Below are 16616 nucleotides of genomic sequence, written 5' to 3' on the forward strand. Positions count from 1 at the left end.
CGCCCCCCTCCACCACCACCACCACCATAGAAGCCTCTTTTCTGCTGCATTTAAACAAAATGCTTCCAGATTTTTGTGCGTGTGTGTGGCCTTTGATAAAAGTCGTTCAGGGAAGGGTCAGTGCATCGGAAGTTCCTGTCCGAGACACATCTGAGCTCTCTCCTAAGCAAAGGGAAATTGTCTTTTTTGCAGAGCCGTTTGCAGGCAATGCTGCTCCCGTTGCTCGGGGAACTCGCGGGTGGACGTTGGCTGAGGATGCAGGAGTGGGTGTCCGTGGAAAGGAAAGGGGTAGAGTCACCCCTTGGTGTCTGCAGTGCAGGGGTCCCAGGAATCCCGGCGAACACCAGAATCTGCAGCTGTTCAAATGCTTTGTATAAAATGGTGCAGAACCGGGCACCGGGGTGCGCGCCTGTGATCCCAGCAGCTGGGGAGGCTGAGGCAGGAGGATCGCAAGTTGGAGGCCAGCCTCAGCAACTTCGCGAGGCCCAAAGCAACTCTGTGAGATCCTGTCTCAAAATAAAAAGAAATTAATAAAAATAAAAAGGACTCAGATGTGGGTCTTGAATTGGGGAAATGCAACTTAAGCACCCCTGGGTTCAATTCCTAGTATCCCGCCCCAAATCGTGCAAAATTTTTATAGATATGTCCTTCTGCATGCATTAAATCCCCCCTAGATGGCTTATAATACTTCATACAAGGTAAAGGACGGCACACTGTGGTTTTGAGGAAATAACAACCTAAAAACAACAACAAAAAAAGAGAAATATTTGCATATTTTCAATCTGTGGTTGGTTGAATCTACACATACGGACGGCCAAATGCATACGAAATTTTGTGCACCTACGTTCAGTTTGGCTGTGAGCCTAAGACTGTGCAAAAACAGGCTTCCGCCAGGCCCAGTGGCACACACCTGTCATCCCAGCGGCTCAGGAGGCTGAGGCAGGAGGATTTCGAGTTCAAAGCCAGCCTCAGCCAAAGCGAGGCCCTAAGCAGCTCAGGGAGACCTGTCTCTAAATAAAATGCAAAATGGGGCTGGGGAGGGGACTCAGGGGTGGAGTGCCCTGAATTCAATCCTTGGTACCCAAATAAATAAATAATTTTTAAAAATCAAGTTTTCACAAGTATGTGATGAAAACATCCAAAGTTTGTTCTTTCTTTTCTTTTTTCTTCTCTTTCTTTCTTTCTTTTTTTTTTCCCTTTCTTTCTTTCAATGCATTTGGGCCGATTCTCCTTCCTGCAGCCGAGCTGATCCCTGGCAGAGAGCCATCCAACAGGTTCTACACAGAAGGGCTGGAGGTACACGTGTGCTCAGAAGGCTGCTGGAGATCCTGCCCTTTCATGGGACCTGAGGCTCCATTCTTCCTACCTCAGGACACATTCAGGAGACACCCAGGGAGGTGACGTCAACCTCCTTGGTAAGATGTCTGTTTCGTGAATTAGAAGCAGCAGCCTCGGTGAGCAGACTTGATGTGACCTGTGACTCAAGTCGGTGTCCCCCATCCCCGAAGCAAAGAAGCACAAATCAAGTCCTTGAGGTCAGAGCGGTTTGAGAGTCCCTTCCTGTCCCCGAGGGTGAGTCATCCGAGGTCTTCCCGGTTGTAAATACAGGTGCGTGTTTGTAAGCAGAGGCGCTTGGACATTTAGCAGGACCGCAACGGAACTCAAGAGCAATGCCCTTCAGAGAACTATCCAGACTCTTTGGAAAACCGTCTCTCAAGATGTAAATAAAATCCGCTTATAAACAAATGGGGGATGTTTGGAGAACCTGGATGGGAAAATGAAGGACCCGGGCACGATTTCTTTGCATAGGTCACAAAACACAAAGGTTAAAAAAAAAAAATCCAAAAAATCAACGTAGAAACGATGCAGCGTGATTTCTGATCAGGTGTGAAATGTCTGCATAGATGGTACCCTTTTGCTTGCTCTGCTATAACAAGTCACCACAAAATTGGTGGCTTAAACACAAGAGGCTTGGATTGTCTTCAACTTGTGAGTTTCCCAAAAGGACACCCCACACATGCATTAAGCCATCTTTTCTATCGTTCCCTGATTGAATCAACCCCTGCAACCGATCTACTTTTCTGGGTACAGGTTGAAATACATTTTAAAAAAAAACCCTCTCTGGAATCCATGCATAACTTTCTTTCCAAGAACTATAATGAAAATCATTCTTGAAAATCATCTTGTTAGCCATTAGGTAAGGTCGACCCTGATTCACCATTGTTAGGCTCATGATCCTTAAGGTTGTTTCCCTTCTTTGTGAAACGGATCCTGGCAAGTTACGCTGCATCAAAGTGCTTCCTGCAACATGCTGGACAGGAGGAGGAGGAGGGGGAAGAGGAGGAGGAGGATGGAGGGGGGAGGAGGAGGAGGAGGAGGAGATGAAAGAGGAGAAGGAGATGGAGGAGGAGGAAATGGAGGAGGAGGAGGAGGAGGAGGAGGAGAAGGAGGAGGAGGAGGAGGAGGAGGAGGAGGAGGAGATGGAGGAGGGGGAGGAGCAGGAGGAGGAGGAGGAGGTGGAGGAGGAGGAGGAGGAGGAGATGGAGGAGGAGCAGGAGGAGGAGGAGGAGGTGGAGGAGGCAGAGGAGATGGAGGAGGAGGAGGAGGAGGAGATGGAGGAGGAGGAGGAGGAGGAGATGGAGGAGGAGGAGCAGGAGGAGGAAGAAGAAGTCATGAATTTAAAGTACCAGAAGAGAAATGCAAACCTTGGGGGCTCCACGCTCTGGCCAGTCGGGAGGGCGGGCAGGTAGGAGAGGGCCGGATGCACTTGAGACCTGCTCTGAGACCGTGGGACCCCGGATTCCAAGACAGCCACCCCCGTGCTGTGTCCAGGTGGTCAGCATGGCTGTCGCTGTCTCCCAGCTGCGCCCTGTCCCTCTGCCAGCTGGTGGTGGAACCGTTTCCAGGAGACTAAACATTCCGTGATGCGTTCAAGGAGCCGATGGGTAAATACATGTTCCCACCGAAGCACCCCCCTGGGCCAGGGCCCCGGGCAGCACCTGGAGACTCTCTATTGGTCATTTTGCAGGGAGACAGATGCACTCCGTGAATTTCCCCCCAATGCAACCAAGGATCCGAGTGCACCATCTGGATGGAGGAGAACCCAGCAGAATGCACAGGATGACCCACATCTTTGTCCTGCTTTGTCCACCAGGAGGGGAGCTGGGGCTGGATGTCACGGCCAGCTCCTGACCCAGGCTTAAGGAACCAGCGTGCCCCCAGGTATCAACGCACTGCCCGGACCCTCACCAAGGTCCTGCCCAGCCTCCCATGATGGCCAAGGACAGCCCTGTTCTTTCCAGGTGGGCACACTGGGCAGTCAGCCAGGTCCTTGGGGTAGATTTGCTTCCTTGGGAAGCAGCATCCCTCCCTGAGCCCGTTTCAGCGGACACGCACGTCACCAGACGTGTTGTGTCTGCATGGACGCCGTTCAGGATTTTCCAGATGCACGAAGAATCCCCGGGGCTCCCTGGATTTTTGTTTAACTTTGAATGAGGAGATGGTGATGCAGATGGTGCTGCGGTCAGCTGCCACCTGAATGTTGGAGAGAGAGAGAGAGAGAGAGAGAGAGAGAATGCATGGAGTGGACACACTCGCACATAGAGGAATTACAGAGGAGAGATAATAGTAGATGGATAGATGGATGGACAGACAGAGATATGCAGACCCACAGAAGGACCGACACACGGACAATCCTATGTCTGATGAGTGTCTCCTGCAAAATTCCTGTGTTGACCCCTCACCCAGGGGCTGGTGCTGCAGGTGGGGCTCTTGGAGGGGCTGAGGTCACAGGGTGCAGCCCATGAAGGGGACGAGGGTCCTTATAAGAGAGACCCAGAGAGCTCCCTGCCCGTCCACCATGGAGGACCCAGGAGAAGGCGCCCTCTCTGAGCGGAAGCACGTGTGGACCCTCCTAGGACGTGTGGTCCTCCGATAGAGAAGAAGGGAAAGGTGACACGGCCACCTTCCTGATGTCCAGTACCAATGAGGCTCATCCACGTCCGGCCCAGTGCACCTCCTGTTTGGAAACCTTTGTCCAAATGCTGGAAGATGGACTCAGACCCCAACTCCTCAGAGGGCTTTTCCTGGAAGCCTCAGTTTTCCAAATCACCTTCACCCACCTCTTGACACCAACTGCAAACTGTCACTTACACTGGGGTGTAGGTTTTAGGGTACCTCGCCTGGGTGCCTCGCTGGAGCAAGTCCTCTTACATTCTGTGGTGACTATGGAACCCAGTGAATGAGATGGAATCCTCCATCTCCTGTGCAGACTGTAAGATTTGGGATGCACCAGATGGACATCTTCCTTGGCTCTGGCCCTAGGGGAGCAGAACAAGATGGCGGCAGGGCCTGGAGGAGGAGAGCAGCTCAGGACAGGGCACCAGGGAGCAGAGAGAGCTCTGCTCACCAGGGACAGGAAAGAGACCCCAAAGGCACAGCCCAGGGACCCCCTCCTCCAGCCACAGCCACCTGCTACAGTCACCACCCAGTGAGTCCATTTAAGTGGATTAATCCACTGAGTAGGTTACACCTCTCCTAACCCAAGCATTTCACTTCTGAAGGTTCTTGTAGTGTCTCACACATGAGCTTTTAGAAGAAGAGAAGTTTACTTGGGGCTCATGGTTTCTCAGGTTCAGTCCCTGGTGGCCGACTCCATGGCTCTGGCCCAAGGGGAGCAGAACAAAATGGCGGCAGGGCCTGGAGGAGGAGAGCAGCTCAGGACAGGGCACCAGGGAGCAGAGAGAGCCCTGCTCACCAGGGACAGGACAGAGACCCCAAAGGCACAGCCCAGGGACCCCCTCCTCCAGCCACAACCCACCTGCTACAGTCACCATCCAGTGAGTCCATTCAAGTGGATTAATCCACTTCTAGTTTACACCTAGTTATTTACCTCTGAACATCTCTGAATTCTCTTCTGTGAACTTTGGGGGTACTTCTCATGTCCAAAAACTAGATGTATTATAGGGGTGTAGATATCCAAGTCAGTGGGCTGACTAAGTGCAGGCTGCTTCTTGGGGGCACAACGTATTTCTCATTAGAGGTGAGGATGGCACGAGCCATGGGATTTTTCTAGGGACACACAAAATCACATCCAGTCCCCACGGAAGTCAGACAGGCAGGACATCCCCCGTCACGTGCGAGCTTCGTAAACACTCATATCTGTGCTCCTCTTCTCAGAAATTACACTTCATTGGTCCTGGGTGTGGACGGGACTCTGGGGTCATAAGTGGTTTTGAAGTGAGTCTAACATTCAGAACATAAATATGATGACCCCACACCCCTGGAGGGAAGTCCAATGAGAGAGGACATCAGATTGACCCAGGATTCAGGAGCAGATCTCGGGGAAGCCGAAGCCCCCCAAGAAAGCAGGTCTTCACTGCAAATGAAATTCAAGTGAATCCCATGTACTTGAAAGGAATCCATCAAGTCCAATTTTAAACGTGGGGAAGACAACGCAGGTGTGTGTTGTAGCTATTATCCCCGCAGGACTTGGCGGTCACTGAACCCTTAATGGATAGTCACGGAATCAATATAGTTCACTGTAGCAAAAGCAAGTTTGTCATTCGGATGCATTGGCAGTCTTTGAGATCCGGCTGTGTACACCGGTGAAAGGCATCGATCGGGGTTGTGGGAGACAGTAGGGAGAAATGTGAGTGGGTGGGTAGAACTTTCCCATCGACTCCCAAAGACAATGGAGGACGTGTCCCCAGCTACTGCTGAGTGAAGGGACAGCTGCTGTTTCCTTCTCAGATGGGACCACCGCCATCATGGAACCATGCAGGAGACCCCATTGGAACTAAAGCGTGGACCCTCAATGGGTAGCCAGAGCCCCCACCCGATGCCATATGGAATTTCATCATCGTGCAGACACCAGGGGGTTAGGAGGAGGGACATTTTACCTCCTGGGCAGAACCCCGGGGAGGAAACTATCTGGGATTCTGCAGGTAAGTGGTTTCCATGGCGCCATTTTGTTTGACAAGAAATAAGGAGAGAAGGGTCGTTGGAGTGGATCCCGGCCCTGGATGACCCCGCTGAGATTCTCCAGGGCACACACCTGATGCCACATGCTGCGTGGATTTCCTAACAAGCTCCACGGCCTGAACCCTGGGTTTATTCCCTTTTGGGGGCCAGACATCCAAGATGGGTCTCCCCAGGTTGGAACCAGCATCTTGGCAGAACCAAGTTCCTCCTGGGGTCTCTGGGGGGTCTTTCGAGCTCCTAGGAGACACCCCATTCCTTGGACCATAGCCCTGTCCTGCATCTTCAAGGTCAGCAAACGGTGGGTCTGTTCTTCTCCATGCCATGGTGGTCTGTCCTCCCGTTTGAGGGCACAAGTGGTGACATCGGAGATTCGGACATCAAGTTGCAATTTGAACAATGGCATTGGCAGGGAATATAATCAGTGCCTTTGGGGTCCCCAGGGCTTCGTCCCTTCCACCACCATCTTCTAACTGCCCTGGCTGTCACCCATCGATCTAGGTCACCCACCGTAAGATGTCCCTGTGATTCTCTCTCTCTTTTTTTAAATGAACACCTAGTATTTGCCCATGTTAATGGCTCTGGCATGGTGACCTGATCCCCGTGCATCAGGTCATGCCATCTGGTGACATGGTGGACATCCAGGTTTGCAACCGCTGATCGATTCCTCAATGGTGTGATTCCCAGAAGGGAGCCCGGACATTTGGGACCGGACATGATGATCTTGGTGGCAATTCATAATGCTGCCAGGTAGGACTGCAGCCCGGGTCACCCCCAGGCGGAGCCTCCCGTGGCACCACACAACATGCCCAGTCATCTGGGTCTCTGTGGGTTGGGAGCCCGGGGCCAGCTGGACCAGGATCCCCCAGTGGGTGCAACCCAGGTGTATTGGGGGCTGCAAGGTCCTCGTGGCTTGTGGGGGTGGATTGGCTCCCAAGATCCAGTCACAGCCTCCATCTGACCTAATCCCCTCCATTGCCCTCCATTACGGCCGCCATATTGAATTTGTTGGAATCACGCGTGAAGCCTGCACTGAAGGGACACTTATTGCACATGATCCCAAGTCCCCAGGGGGTGACGCTCTTTGGATCCCACGGTCCACACAACCCCCTTCCTGGCAGCAGACAGAGGATCTCTGTTTCAGGGTCAGTCGAGGCAGCTGAGCGGCCGTGAGTGCCGTGGACTAACAGATCGGCATGGGGTGGACATGAACCCCCGTCTGTCACCCTGTCTGCAGAGGCAATGCTGCGTGCTCAGCGCTTTGCAGAGACTGGCCAGCTCCGGTGGCATCTGCTGGGGACATGTGCACACACGTCCCTCCTCTCACAACCCTGGAAACCACGGAGCCTTGGAAGCATGTGGGCAGCATTTGCCTTGCGCTGGGTGCTCTGCTTCCAAAGCCCAGGGGCACTCGGTCCTCTCCAGACTCACACGGAGCCACACACTGGTGCATACAGACGGGGAGCACGCGGGGACGCTGGCAGGCGCTGGTTTCTGGGACCAGTACCTGGTGGAGGCTGGAGGATGGCTTGACCTCCACAGCCTCCACAGGAGCAGGAGGAGGCTGCAGGACGTGGGGCGTCCTTGGAGGAACTGGGTCATTGCAGGTGTCCCCTGGAAAGGTCTCTCTCTTCCCTGTGTGCTCCCTGGTGCCCTGTCCTGAGCTGCTCTCCTCCTCCAGGCCCTGCCGCCATCTTGTTCTGCCTCCCCTTGGGCCAGAGCCATGGAGTCGGCCAACTATGGAGCCCAGACACTCTCTTTTCTGCTTTAGGTTGATTTTCTCAGGTGTTCTGGGAGCTTTCAAAATATGTTTCTTTTTTTTTATCTTTTTTTTCTTTATCTTTTTTTTTTGCATTTGCAATGCATGATGGGGCCAGCGCTGGGAATCTAAACATGGCCCCGGTTCAAAAAATTGCAAAGCCTCTTCCTCCTCCGTCTGGAATCAGACGCAGCCTTTGATGGTATAGAAACCCCTCGGACACCTCCTCCCACCGTCTCCGAGAGGAAATTTAAGTTGCATTTTTTAGACGTTTTTTATTTGAAGCATCCTTAAGGGATTAGAGCCCAGGAAATAAATTAAAAAAAAAAAAAAAGAATCTGAGTTTTTAGGATCATGGGAAACACTCAAGATGCAAACTGAACCTACTTTCAGCAACTGTGCAGATGGCGTGTGGTCCTACTAAGGGCAAGGGAAACAGATGGTACCGCGATCTGTGGCTTTTCAAAGCAGATGCTTTAGCCGTGTCGCAACCAGCCACAGCAAAATGGCATCGATGTCCATAGTCTTGGCTACGACTGGGAAAACTGTCACCGTCCGCATCAAATGCAGACCTATCAAGCGTCGCGAAGCAGGTGGGCGGTCAGAAGATAAACCACGTCATTTTTGCAAAAGCAAAATGCAAAAGAAAACTATCTACATGCAAAATAAAAAGAAGCGAGTGTTCAATTTGCAAAGAAAACTTCTGTCCCCGTCCCCCAGAACGGCCCTCCTGGGAATTGGCGGGTTGCACACGGCGAACGTGTAATTTCTTTCTGAGACACCCCCACGGTGGCCTGGGAGGGGGGTCGGCGTCCTTTTGAGGTCGGGCTTGGGTTCAGAAACCGAACATTAAAAATTTAAAAAAAATAAAATAAAATAGAGGCCAAGAAGTGTTTCTCCGCAACGTTTTCTTGGAAGGAGGTTGGAGATCTCTTTGGGGCTCGTCACGGATCCTGCCTGGAATGACAGGGAGATTGGAACAAGCATCTATCTATTAAGGAAAAAAAAAATTAGAGATTTTAAAATTTTAAAATCATTTTAAAACCCTGCTGCACAGAGCTGAGAAATCACCCCGAACCAAGGTTTCAGACTCTTGCATGTGGACAGGGATCTCATTAAAAGGCAGATGGCGGCTGAGCAGGTCTGGGGTGGGGGGTCCCCAAGTCGGCTTTTCAAATGTCCCCTCAAAGATGGCTGATGCTGGGGAACGCATGGGCCACACTTGAAAGAGGAGCCCCCCATTCCGGAATAATGGACTCAAAACCTGGTATTACATTTTTATTTATTTATTATTTATTTATTTGGAGTTGGAGTACTGGGATTTGAGTCCAAAAATGCTTAACCACAGAGTCATTTTTAAAATTTTTTATTTTATTTTATTTAGAGACAGGGTTTCTCGCTAAGTTGCAGAAGATGTTGCTACGTTGCTGAGGCTGGCCTCCAACTTCTCATCCTCCTGCCTCAGCCTCCCCAGCGGCTGGGATCGGATTCATTTTTAAACTCTTTGGTTGATACTGATGTGCAGCCAAGGGTGAAAGACGTGAACTGGCCGAGAAACACCCAGGTTTTCCCGAAAAGAATAAGATGTTCAACTGGAGATTTGATTCATGGACCGGATTTGGCCGACCTCACAGCCAAGGAGGCTGGTATCATGGAGACCACCAGCCCTTTGGCCGACACCCACATTTTGCTATCTCTGCAGCATACGCGGTCTGAAGAACATTTACAGATGCGCTTCCTTTCCATCTCCATCTTCCACATATGAGAGAAAACCTATCACCTTGATCTTCTGAGCTGGACTTATTTCTCTTAACATAATGGTCTCCAGTTCCATCCGTTTTCCAGCCAACGACACAATTTCATTCCTTTTCATGGCTGCATAATACTCCATTGTGTGTCTAAACCACGTTTTCTGTATCCATTCATGTGTTGATGGACACCTAGGCTGGTTCCATAGTTTGGCTGTTGGGAATTGTGCTGCCATCAGTATGGGTGTGTCCTCTCCAGGTCCCCGAATTGAGAGTCCAGCTCCCATTTGGATGATCCCAATCGTTTTGAGTTACGGGTGGAGGAAAAAAAGGTCATTTTCGTACAGCAGTTGGGCAGAGATGCAGTGCACAGAGCCATTCGGGGTTTACCACTTGATGAATCAAGACACAGAAAACTCATTTCAGGTCTTGATGCTGACAATCCCCTCTTCCTCCTTGTCCTGACCCTGCCGGACACACCAGCTCCGGTGTAGACGCCAAAGGTGCAAGATGCTCACAGCCTCGCATTCAGAGCCCCGGGAGGGCCCCAGCCAAGGTGAGGCTGGCCCCGCGGGCCCTGGGGATGGAGCACAGCAGAAATCAGGAGAAATATCAGGAATCCCTGGCAGCACGAGGACCGCGAGATTTCTTTCCTTTTCATAGCTGAATAATATTCCATCGTGTGCATTTGTACCTGAGAGAGACCCGTTTGGTTTATTCCTCCACCAGGTACGATCTTGACAACTTCCATCCACCAATTATTTCTTATCACCCAGAATCATTTCACTACATATTTCTCATGGGCTGCCAATTCTCTCTTCTACAAGAGCCATATGTGACCTGGGAGGCAGAGAGGAACCCAATTTGCCTCCGAGTACAGTAGCCAGTCCCTCGGGTTCCTGACCCCCAGTCTTTCCTGCTGTATCTCCGCGTGGGAGTCCGGTTTCCTCTCCAGAATCTCGCTCCCTGCAGCTTCAGGCGAATGATCCAAGCCTGAAACATTTCCTGTGGTTTCCACCCAAACCAGAGGCCACTCCATAACCTTTGGGTCCTTTTAGGAAAGAAGAATCCGTTCCCTTCCTGCCCTGGGACCCCTTGGCTAAGGACGCCCACCGATTCCTCGCTGGTCCTTGAACCCGAGCCAGTGGCCTGTCTCCGTGGGCCCCAGGAGGTCGATCAGGCTGCACACTGACCCCCAGCACAAGGGCCCCGAGCAGCTGGAGCCGGACGGCCTCCTCCCGGCGCAGGGTAGAGGCGGCCTCCGCGGCTCAGCTGCCTCTCGGGGACTGGATCGGCTTCCCACCCGCGGGAGGAACAGCTGAGCCCATGGGTCTGGAGGTCGGGGACCCTTCCGGGGTCTCCTGGGACAGATGGGGCTTCGGAAGCCGTGGACACGGGTGTTAGAGACGGGTTTGCTCCTTTCTGTAGAGTCGCTGAGTTTGGGGACATTTTGAAGGAGAGAAGTGACCCGTCTCTGTGTGTTTATGTCTGTGGCACGTTTCCAAAGAGAGAGAGAGAGAGAGAGAGAGAGAGAGAGAGAGAGAGAAACACGATCCCCAGCTTCTGCCTGAATGGAAACCCTGGGCACATGTCCCCAATGGGTGGCTCCAGTCCCTATATTTTTAGGTACCTGGGGTCCGTTTTGCTCTGAAAATAATTTATTGACCCTTCCATATCTGAGAGAGCAAATGCGTTATCTGCCTTTCTGTGCCTGGTTTACGATGTCCCTGGGGATCACGTGCGTTGTCCCTAATGGCAAGATTACCTTCTTTTTCAGGGGTGAATAGTATTCCCTTGCATTTTGAGGTTCCTTGTCCTTTATTGCCCTCTCTGGTTAGTCCGTTTGGCTGCTCCACATTGCGGTGGTGATGCAGGAAATACACCGACGTGTCTGACGGGGTCTCTTGACGGCCGTCTGCGTCCAAGGCACTGTGAGAGCCACAGGTGAGACCAGTCCTGGTCGCCGTCTCTGGTTGCTTATGAGCCCAGGCTGCGGAGCCTGCTCGGATCGGCTTCTGAACGGCCCGGCCAGGACGGGGCAGGTGGACGGCGTGGCGAGAGACCTTCTCCGTCCCGAAGCAAGAATGAACTTGGTTGGTCTGTGGTGGCCGATTCTCCCTCCGAATGAGGGGATCCTCGCGTTCTCTGTTGGCAAGCAACGACGGTGACCTGGGCAATGATCTGTCGGAGGAACGGGACCAGAAAAAGAGCTGAGCATGCTAGCGTGCAAGCCTGTGCGTGTGCAAAGCCATCAGAATTAGAATAAGCCAAGAGCCGTGCCGCACCCTTGTCATCCCAGCAGCTGGGGAGGCTGAGGCAGGAGGATGGCGAGTTCAAAGCCAGCCTCCGCCAAAGCGAGGCCCTGAGCAGCTCAGGGAGAACCTGTCTCTAAATAAAATGCAAAATAGGGCTGGGGACGGGGCTCAGGGGTCGAGGGACCCCAAGTCCAATCCCTACTACTCAAAAAAAAAAAAAATAAGTCAATAAATAAAATGACGTCCTGTCCTAAAGGTGGACCGACACAGAGAGGGACCGTTGGACGTGCTCATAGGAAAGAAAACCTCAGCTGCCAACACTCTCCTGATTCCATTTGGCATTTGCCCCTTGATATGTCCACTCCCCTGTAGTGGCCTTGAGAAGGATGGTTGGCATTCTTTGGCGGGAGACAAAAATTTTTTTAAAAAGAGGTCGTTTTTTTCCCCGTGAATCTGCAAAAACCTGAGTTCCTACAGCAGCCGAAGACTCCCAGAAGCTAAATGATTCTTTGGTTTTTCTTTTCACCACATTCCTGGGTCCTGTGACAGGTTGAAACGTGTCCCCAAATTCCATCCTGGCCCCAGGACCTTGGGACGTGCCTGTGTGTGGAGATGGGTCTTTGCAGAGGGGATGGGGGTGCAGTGAGGTCCCCAGGGTGGCCCTGGCCCAGCAGGACTGGGGTCCTTGTAGAGGAGGGACACAGACACACAGACGGACGACCCTGGGGGGGACACAGGGAGAAGACGGCGTCCGCCAGCCCAGGAGAGAGGCCTCGGGAGGAGCCCGCCCTGCCCAGCCTGGACCTCGCACCTCCAGCCTCCAGGACGGGGGACACTAGATGTGAGCTGTTTAAGTCTCCAGGTTGTGGGGCTTTGGAGTGGCACAGGAAGGGACACTCGGCCTTGTATCAGTGGCCATGTCCTGTCCCCTGGTCCTGTGCCACCTGCCCGCGGGCACCCACGTCACCAATGTGGCTGTCACCGCATCCTTGGCTCGATTTTGACTTTCGGGCTGTGGGGCTTAGCTGGCCTCCGGGCTGCCCGCTGGGGGGACACAGGCCACGTGCCCCCCACGCCCTCCTCCTGGCCCCACGATATCCCCGGCCTTTCTCACTCCAGTTCCCAAAACATCCCGGGCTTCCTGGCCCTGGTCCAGCCCCAGGAGTGGGGCAGGACTGACCACGGCCAAGGTCAGCAGCGAAGCAGGATTCCCTGACGGCCCCAGCCACGTCCTCCCCTGCCGTCCCTGGGCTCGGGAGGGGGCACCTGGGAGGAACAGGGAGGGACACAGGCAGCTCGGGGTGTCGCAGAGCCCCCGAGCCCACTCCAGCAAAGGCCGGTGAGCAGGCTCGGGCACTGTGCGAGTGCGTGTGAGTGTGCACGCTCGTGTCCCCCGGAGACGGTGCAGACGGGGTCATAGTGAATGCAGCATGAGCCCCCGTCTGTCCCCCGCGGAAAGCCGGCCACACGGGGAAGTCCACCTGCAAACCCGCCCAGGTTCCCAGCTCACATGGTCACCCGCTGCCCGGGACTAAGGAGCAAAATGCACCTGTGCCCATTGGCATGAGTCTCAGCCCCTCAGGCTGCTGTAACCGAGTCCCCAGCCCCAGGGACTCCCAGACCCCAAGTGCCCCCAGCTCTGGGCTGCAGCCCGAGGACCAGGCAGGGCTGACCGGGGTCAGCTGAGGCTGCTTCCTGCTCCCAGAGGGGCCTTCTCCTGGGTCCTCCATGGTGGAAGGGCAGGGGGCTCTCGGGGTCCCTCTTATAAGGACCCTGGTCCCCTTCACGGGCTGCACCTGGTGACCTCAGCCGTCCCAGAGCCCCAAGCACCTTCTCCGTCACCTGGGATCTGGCAGAATGCACTGGTCTCCTGGAGGCGGAACCGACTGTCAATCAAAGGGAGCAGGAGAGGGGACGAGTCCACAGAGGGGCCTGGGAGCCCAGGGTGTGCGGAGGCCCCACCCGGACCCCAGAGGCCTCCCCACCCAGATCTTAATATATTTTTTTTTTTACAAGGAATGAGCCCAGGGGCCACGTACCCACCGAGCCACACCCCCAGCCCTTTTTACTCTTTATTTAGAGACAGGGTCTCGCCGAGTTAGTCAAAGCCTTGCTCCGTCGCTGACGCTGGCCTCCAACTTGTGATCCTCCTGCCTCAGCCTCCACTCGTGGTGGGACTGTAAATTACTAGGACCACCGTGGTGCCCTAGGTTGAGGGAAGACGGCTCAAGCCAATCGCCCTGCCTAGCGCCCAGGGCAGCCCTGCGGCCAGCCAAGAGGTCCAGAAGCTACCCTACGAGTCTGTCCATTTGCACCGATGATCAAAACCTGTGCGACGAACCCCTGAGGGTGTGCATAGGAGTGTCCCCAAGAGCTGGTGCGCAGGACAGTGCAAGGAAATTCACGGTCACATCACGAGAGGTAGGGGTGTGGCTACAGGAGGGGACCCCGGGGTGTGCCTTTGGGGTTTCTATCCTGTCCCTGGTGAGCAGAGCTGGGAGCCGCCGGGGAGCCCTCCGGGGTGTCTCAGCCCAAATGACAACCGTAAGGATCTGCATGTGCCCCTTTGCAGAATGCCAGCGTATCTGTGGCTGTCACCTCTGCCACACAGCAGGGCGTCCCCAACCTCGGAGACCTGCAGGGAGTCTCTCGTGCTGGGCACCTCCGCTGGGCACGGATCCCCGTGGAGGAGGCTCCAGGCATTTCTTTTATTAACTCATTTCCTTGACAGAGATGGGGGGCGGTGGGTTTCGCTCAGTCCACGTGACAGAGGAGGGACCATGCCGTCCACTGTTTCTAAAAAAGCAAGAGCAACTCACGGAGCATGCAATGAGTTCCTTGGGTGAGCCCGATGCAGTGGTGGTGACAAGATGCACGGGATGATTGTTCTATTTGTTCTAATTAGTGACACAGCACAGCACAATGCATTCCGGGTCTTTGTACCCAAATGGAGCCCCGCTGTTCATTTCTCTGGTTGCACACGGTGTAGACTCGCATCATATGTGCCGTCATACACATACCTAGGGGAATGACGTCCATCTCACTCCACCATCTTTCTCTCCCCGGTGCTTCCTCCCCTTTATGGATCAGCATCCCCCCCACATTATGGATCAGCATCCACTTATCAGAGAAAATACGTGGCCTTTGGTTTTGGGGATTGGCTTATTTCCCTTACCATAATAGTCTCCAAGTCCATCCATTTACCTGCAATTGCCATAACTTCCTTCTTCTTTATGGCTGAGTAATACTCCATTGGGTATACAGACCACAATTTCTTTATCTATTCATATATTGAAGGGCACCTAGTTTGGTTCCAATGTTTAGCATGACATGGATTTTGAATTTGATTCTTTTTAAAGCTGAATAATATTGACTGTATTATTGGGATCGTCCCCTTATCTCTCCACGGGCACCTGGCAGCTTCTGTCTTCTGACAGCTGTAAACAAAGCTGCGATGAACATGGATGTAGAAATGTCTATCGATCCATCCATCCATCCATGTACCCATCCCTCTATCCATCCATCTATCCATCCAACCATCCATCCATCTCTCCATCTCTCCATCCATCCATCCATCCATCCATCCATCCATCCATTCTCCATCTCTCCAGCCATATATCGATCCATTCATCCACTGTTTCTGCTTTCATTTCCTTGGAATTTGTACCGAGAAGTCAAAGGATGGGATCTACAGTGGTTCTGAGTTCAACTGTTGGAGGACCCATCATGTTGACCGCGGTGGCTGCGCCATTTTTACATTCCTACCAGCAATGCATGCAGTTCCAGTGTTGTTCATCTTTGGCAAATTTGTTTCTCTTTTCTTTTTTTCTTTACTTTTTATTTTTATTTTTTGACTCTAGATATCCTAATGGGTGTGACGTGGTAGCTCAATATTTTGAGTTGGGTTCCATTAATGACATGATGGTGGAAATCTTCCATGTTCCTATGGGCCCTTTGTTGGCCCAAGGTCTTCTTCAGTGAGCCTGGAGAGATGGTTGTGCAAATTCTGGTTTGGGGGCTGCTGCTGTACTGATAGGTGTTCTTTATGTAATTTGTATATTAATCCCTTCTTGAGCTGGGACACCATCTTCTGGGTCCTCAGACATTTGAGTTCCGTGTCCCTAAGAATTACGTCATTGACTTTCCTGCATCTTCAGATTAAAATCACAGATGGTGGGCCTTCCCTAATCACATGGGACAAGTCCCATCATTATCTATCAATCAACCTATCTATCCATCCAACCATCCACCTTCTAAATATCTATCATTCCATCCACCCCAAAATTTATCTATCTACACATCATCCACCTCTCCACTCATCCATCTATCCATCCTCTGATCCATCACTCATCTCTCCATCCATTTATTCAACTACCCATCTACCCGACGATCTATTCTCTATCTGTGTCCACTCGTTTCTTTGGGGTTTCTACCTAGATGTTGAATTACTGGGTCATGGGCTGACTCTGTGCGTGGTTGAACTTTCAGATGACACATCGTTTCCCACAGTGCATCTTACATTCCCACCAGTAATGAACCAGGCTTCGATTTTGCCCCATGTTTGCAAAACTGGAAGAGATTATCACTTTAGACAACAGAGTATCCATCTGTCCATCCGTCTACTCATTCATCTATTTATCTACATATCCATTCATCCATCAATCCATGTACCCATCCCTCTATCCATCCAACCATCTCTCCATCCATCCATCCAGTGATATATCCATCAATCCCTCCATCCATCTCTCTATCCATCCATCCATCCATCCATTCATCCATTTATCCATCCATCTATCCATCCATCTATATCTTCACCCATCTATCCAGCCATATATCCATGCATCCATCCTTCCATACATCTCTCCACCCATCCAT

Source organism: Marmota flaviventris, chromosome X, assembly GCF_047511675.1.
Source record: "Marmota flaviventris isolate mMarFla1 chromosome X, mMarFla1.hap1, whole genome shotgun sequence".
Classification (NCBI taxonomy): domain Eukaryota; kingdom Metazoa; phylum Chordata; class Mammalia; order Rodentia; family Sciuridae; genus Marmota; species Marmota flaviventris.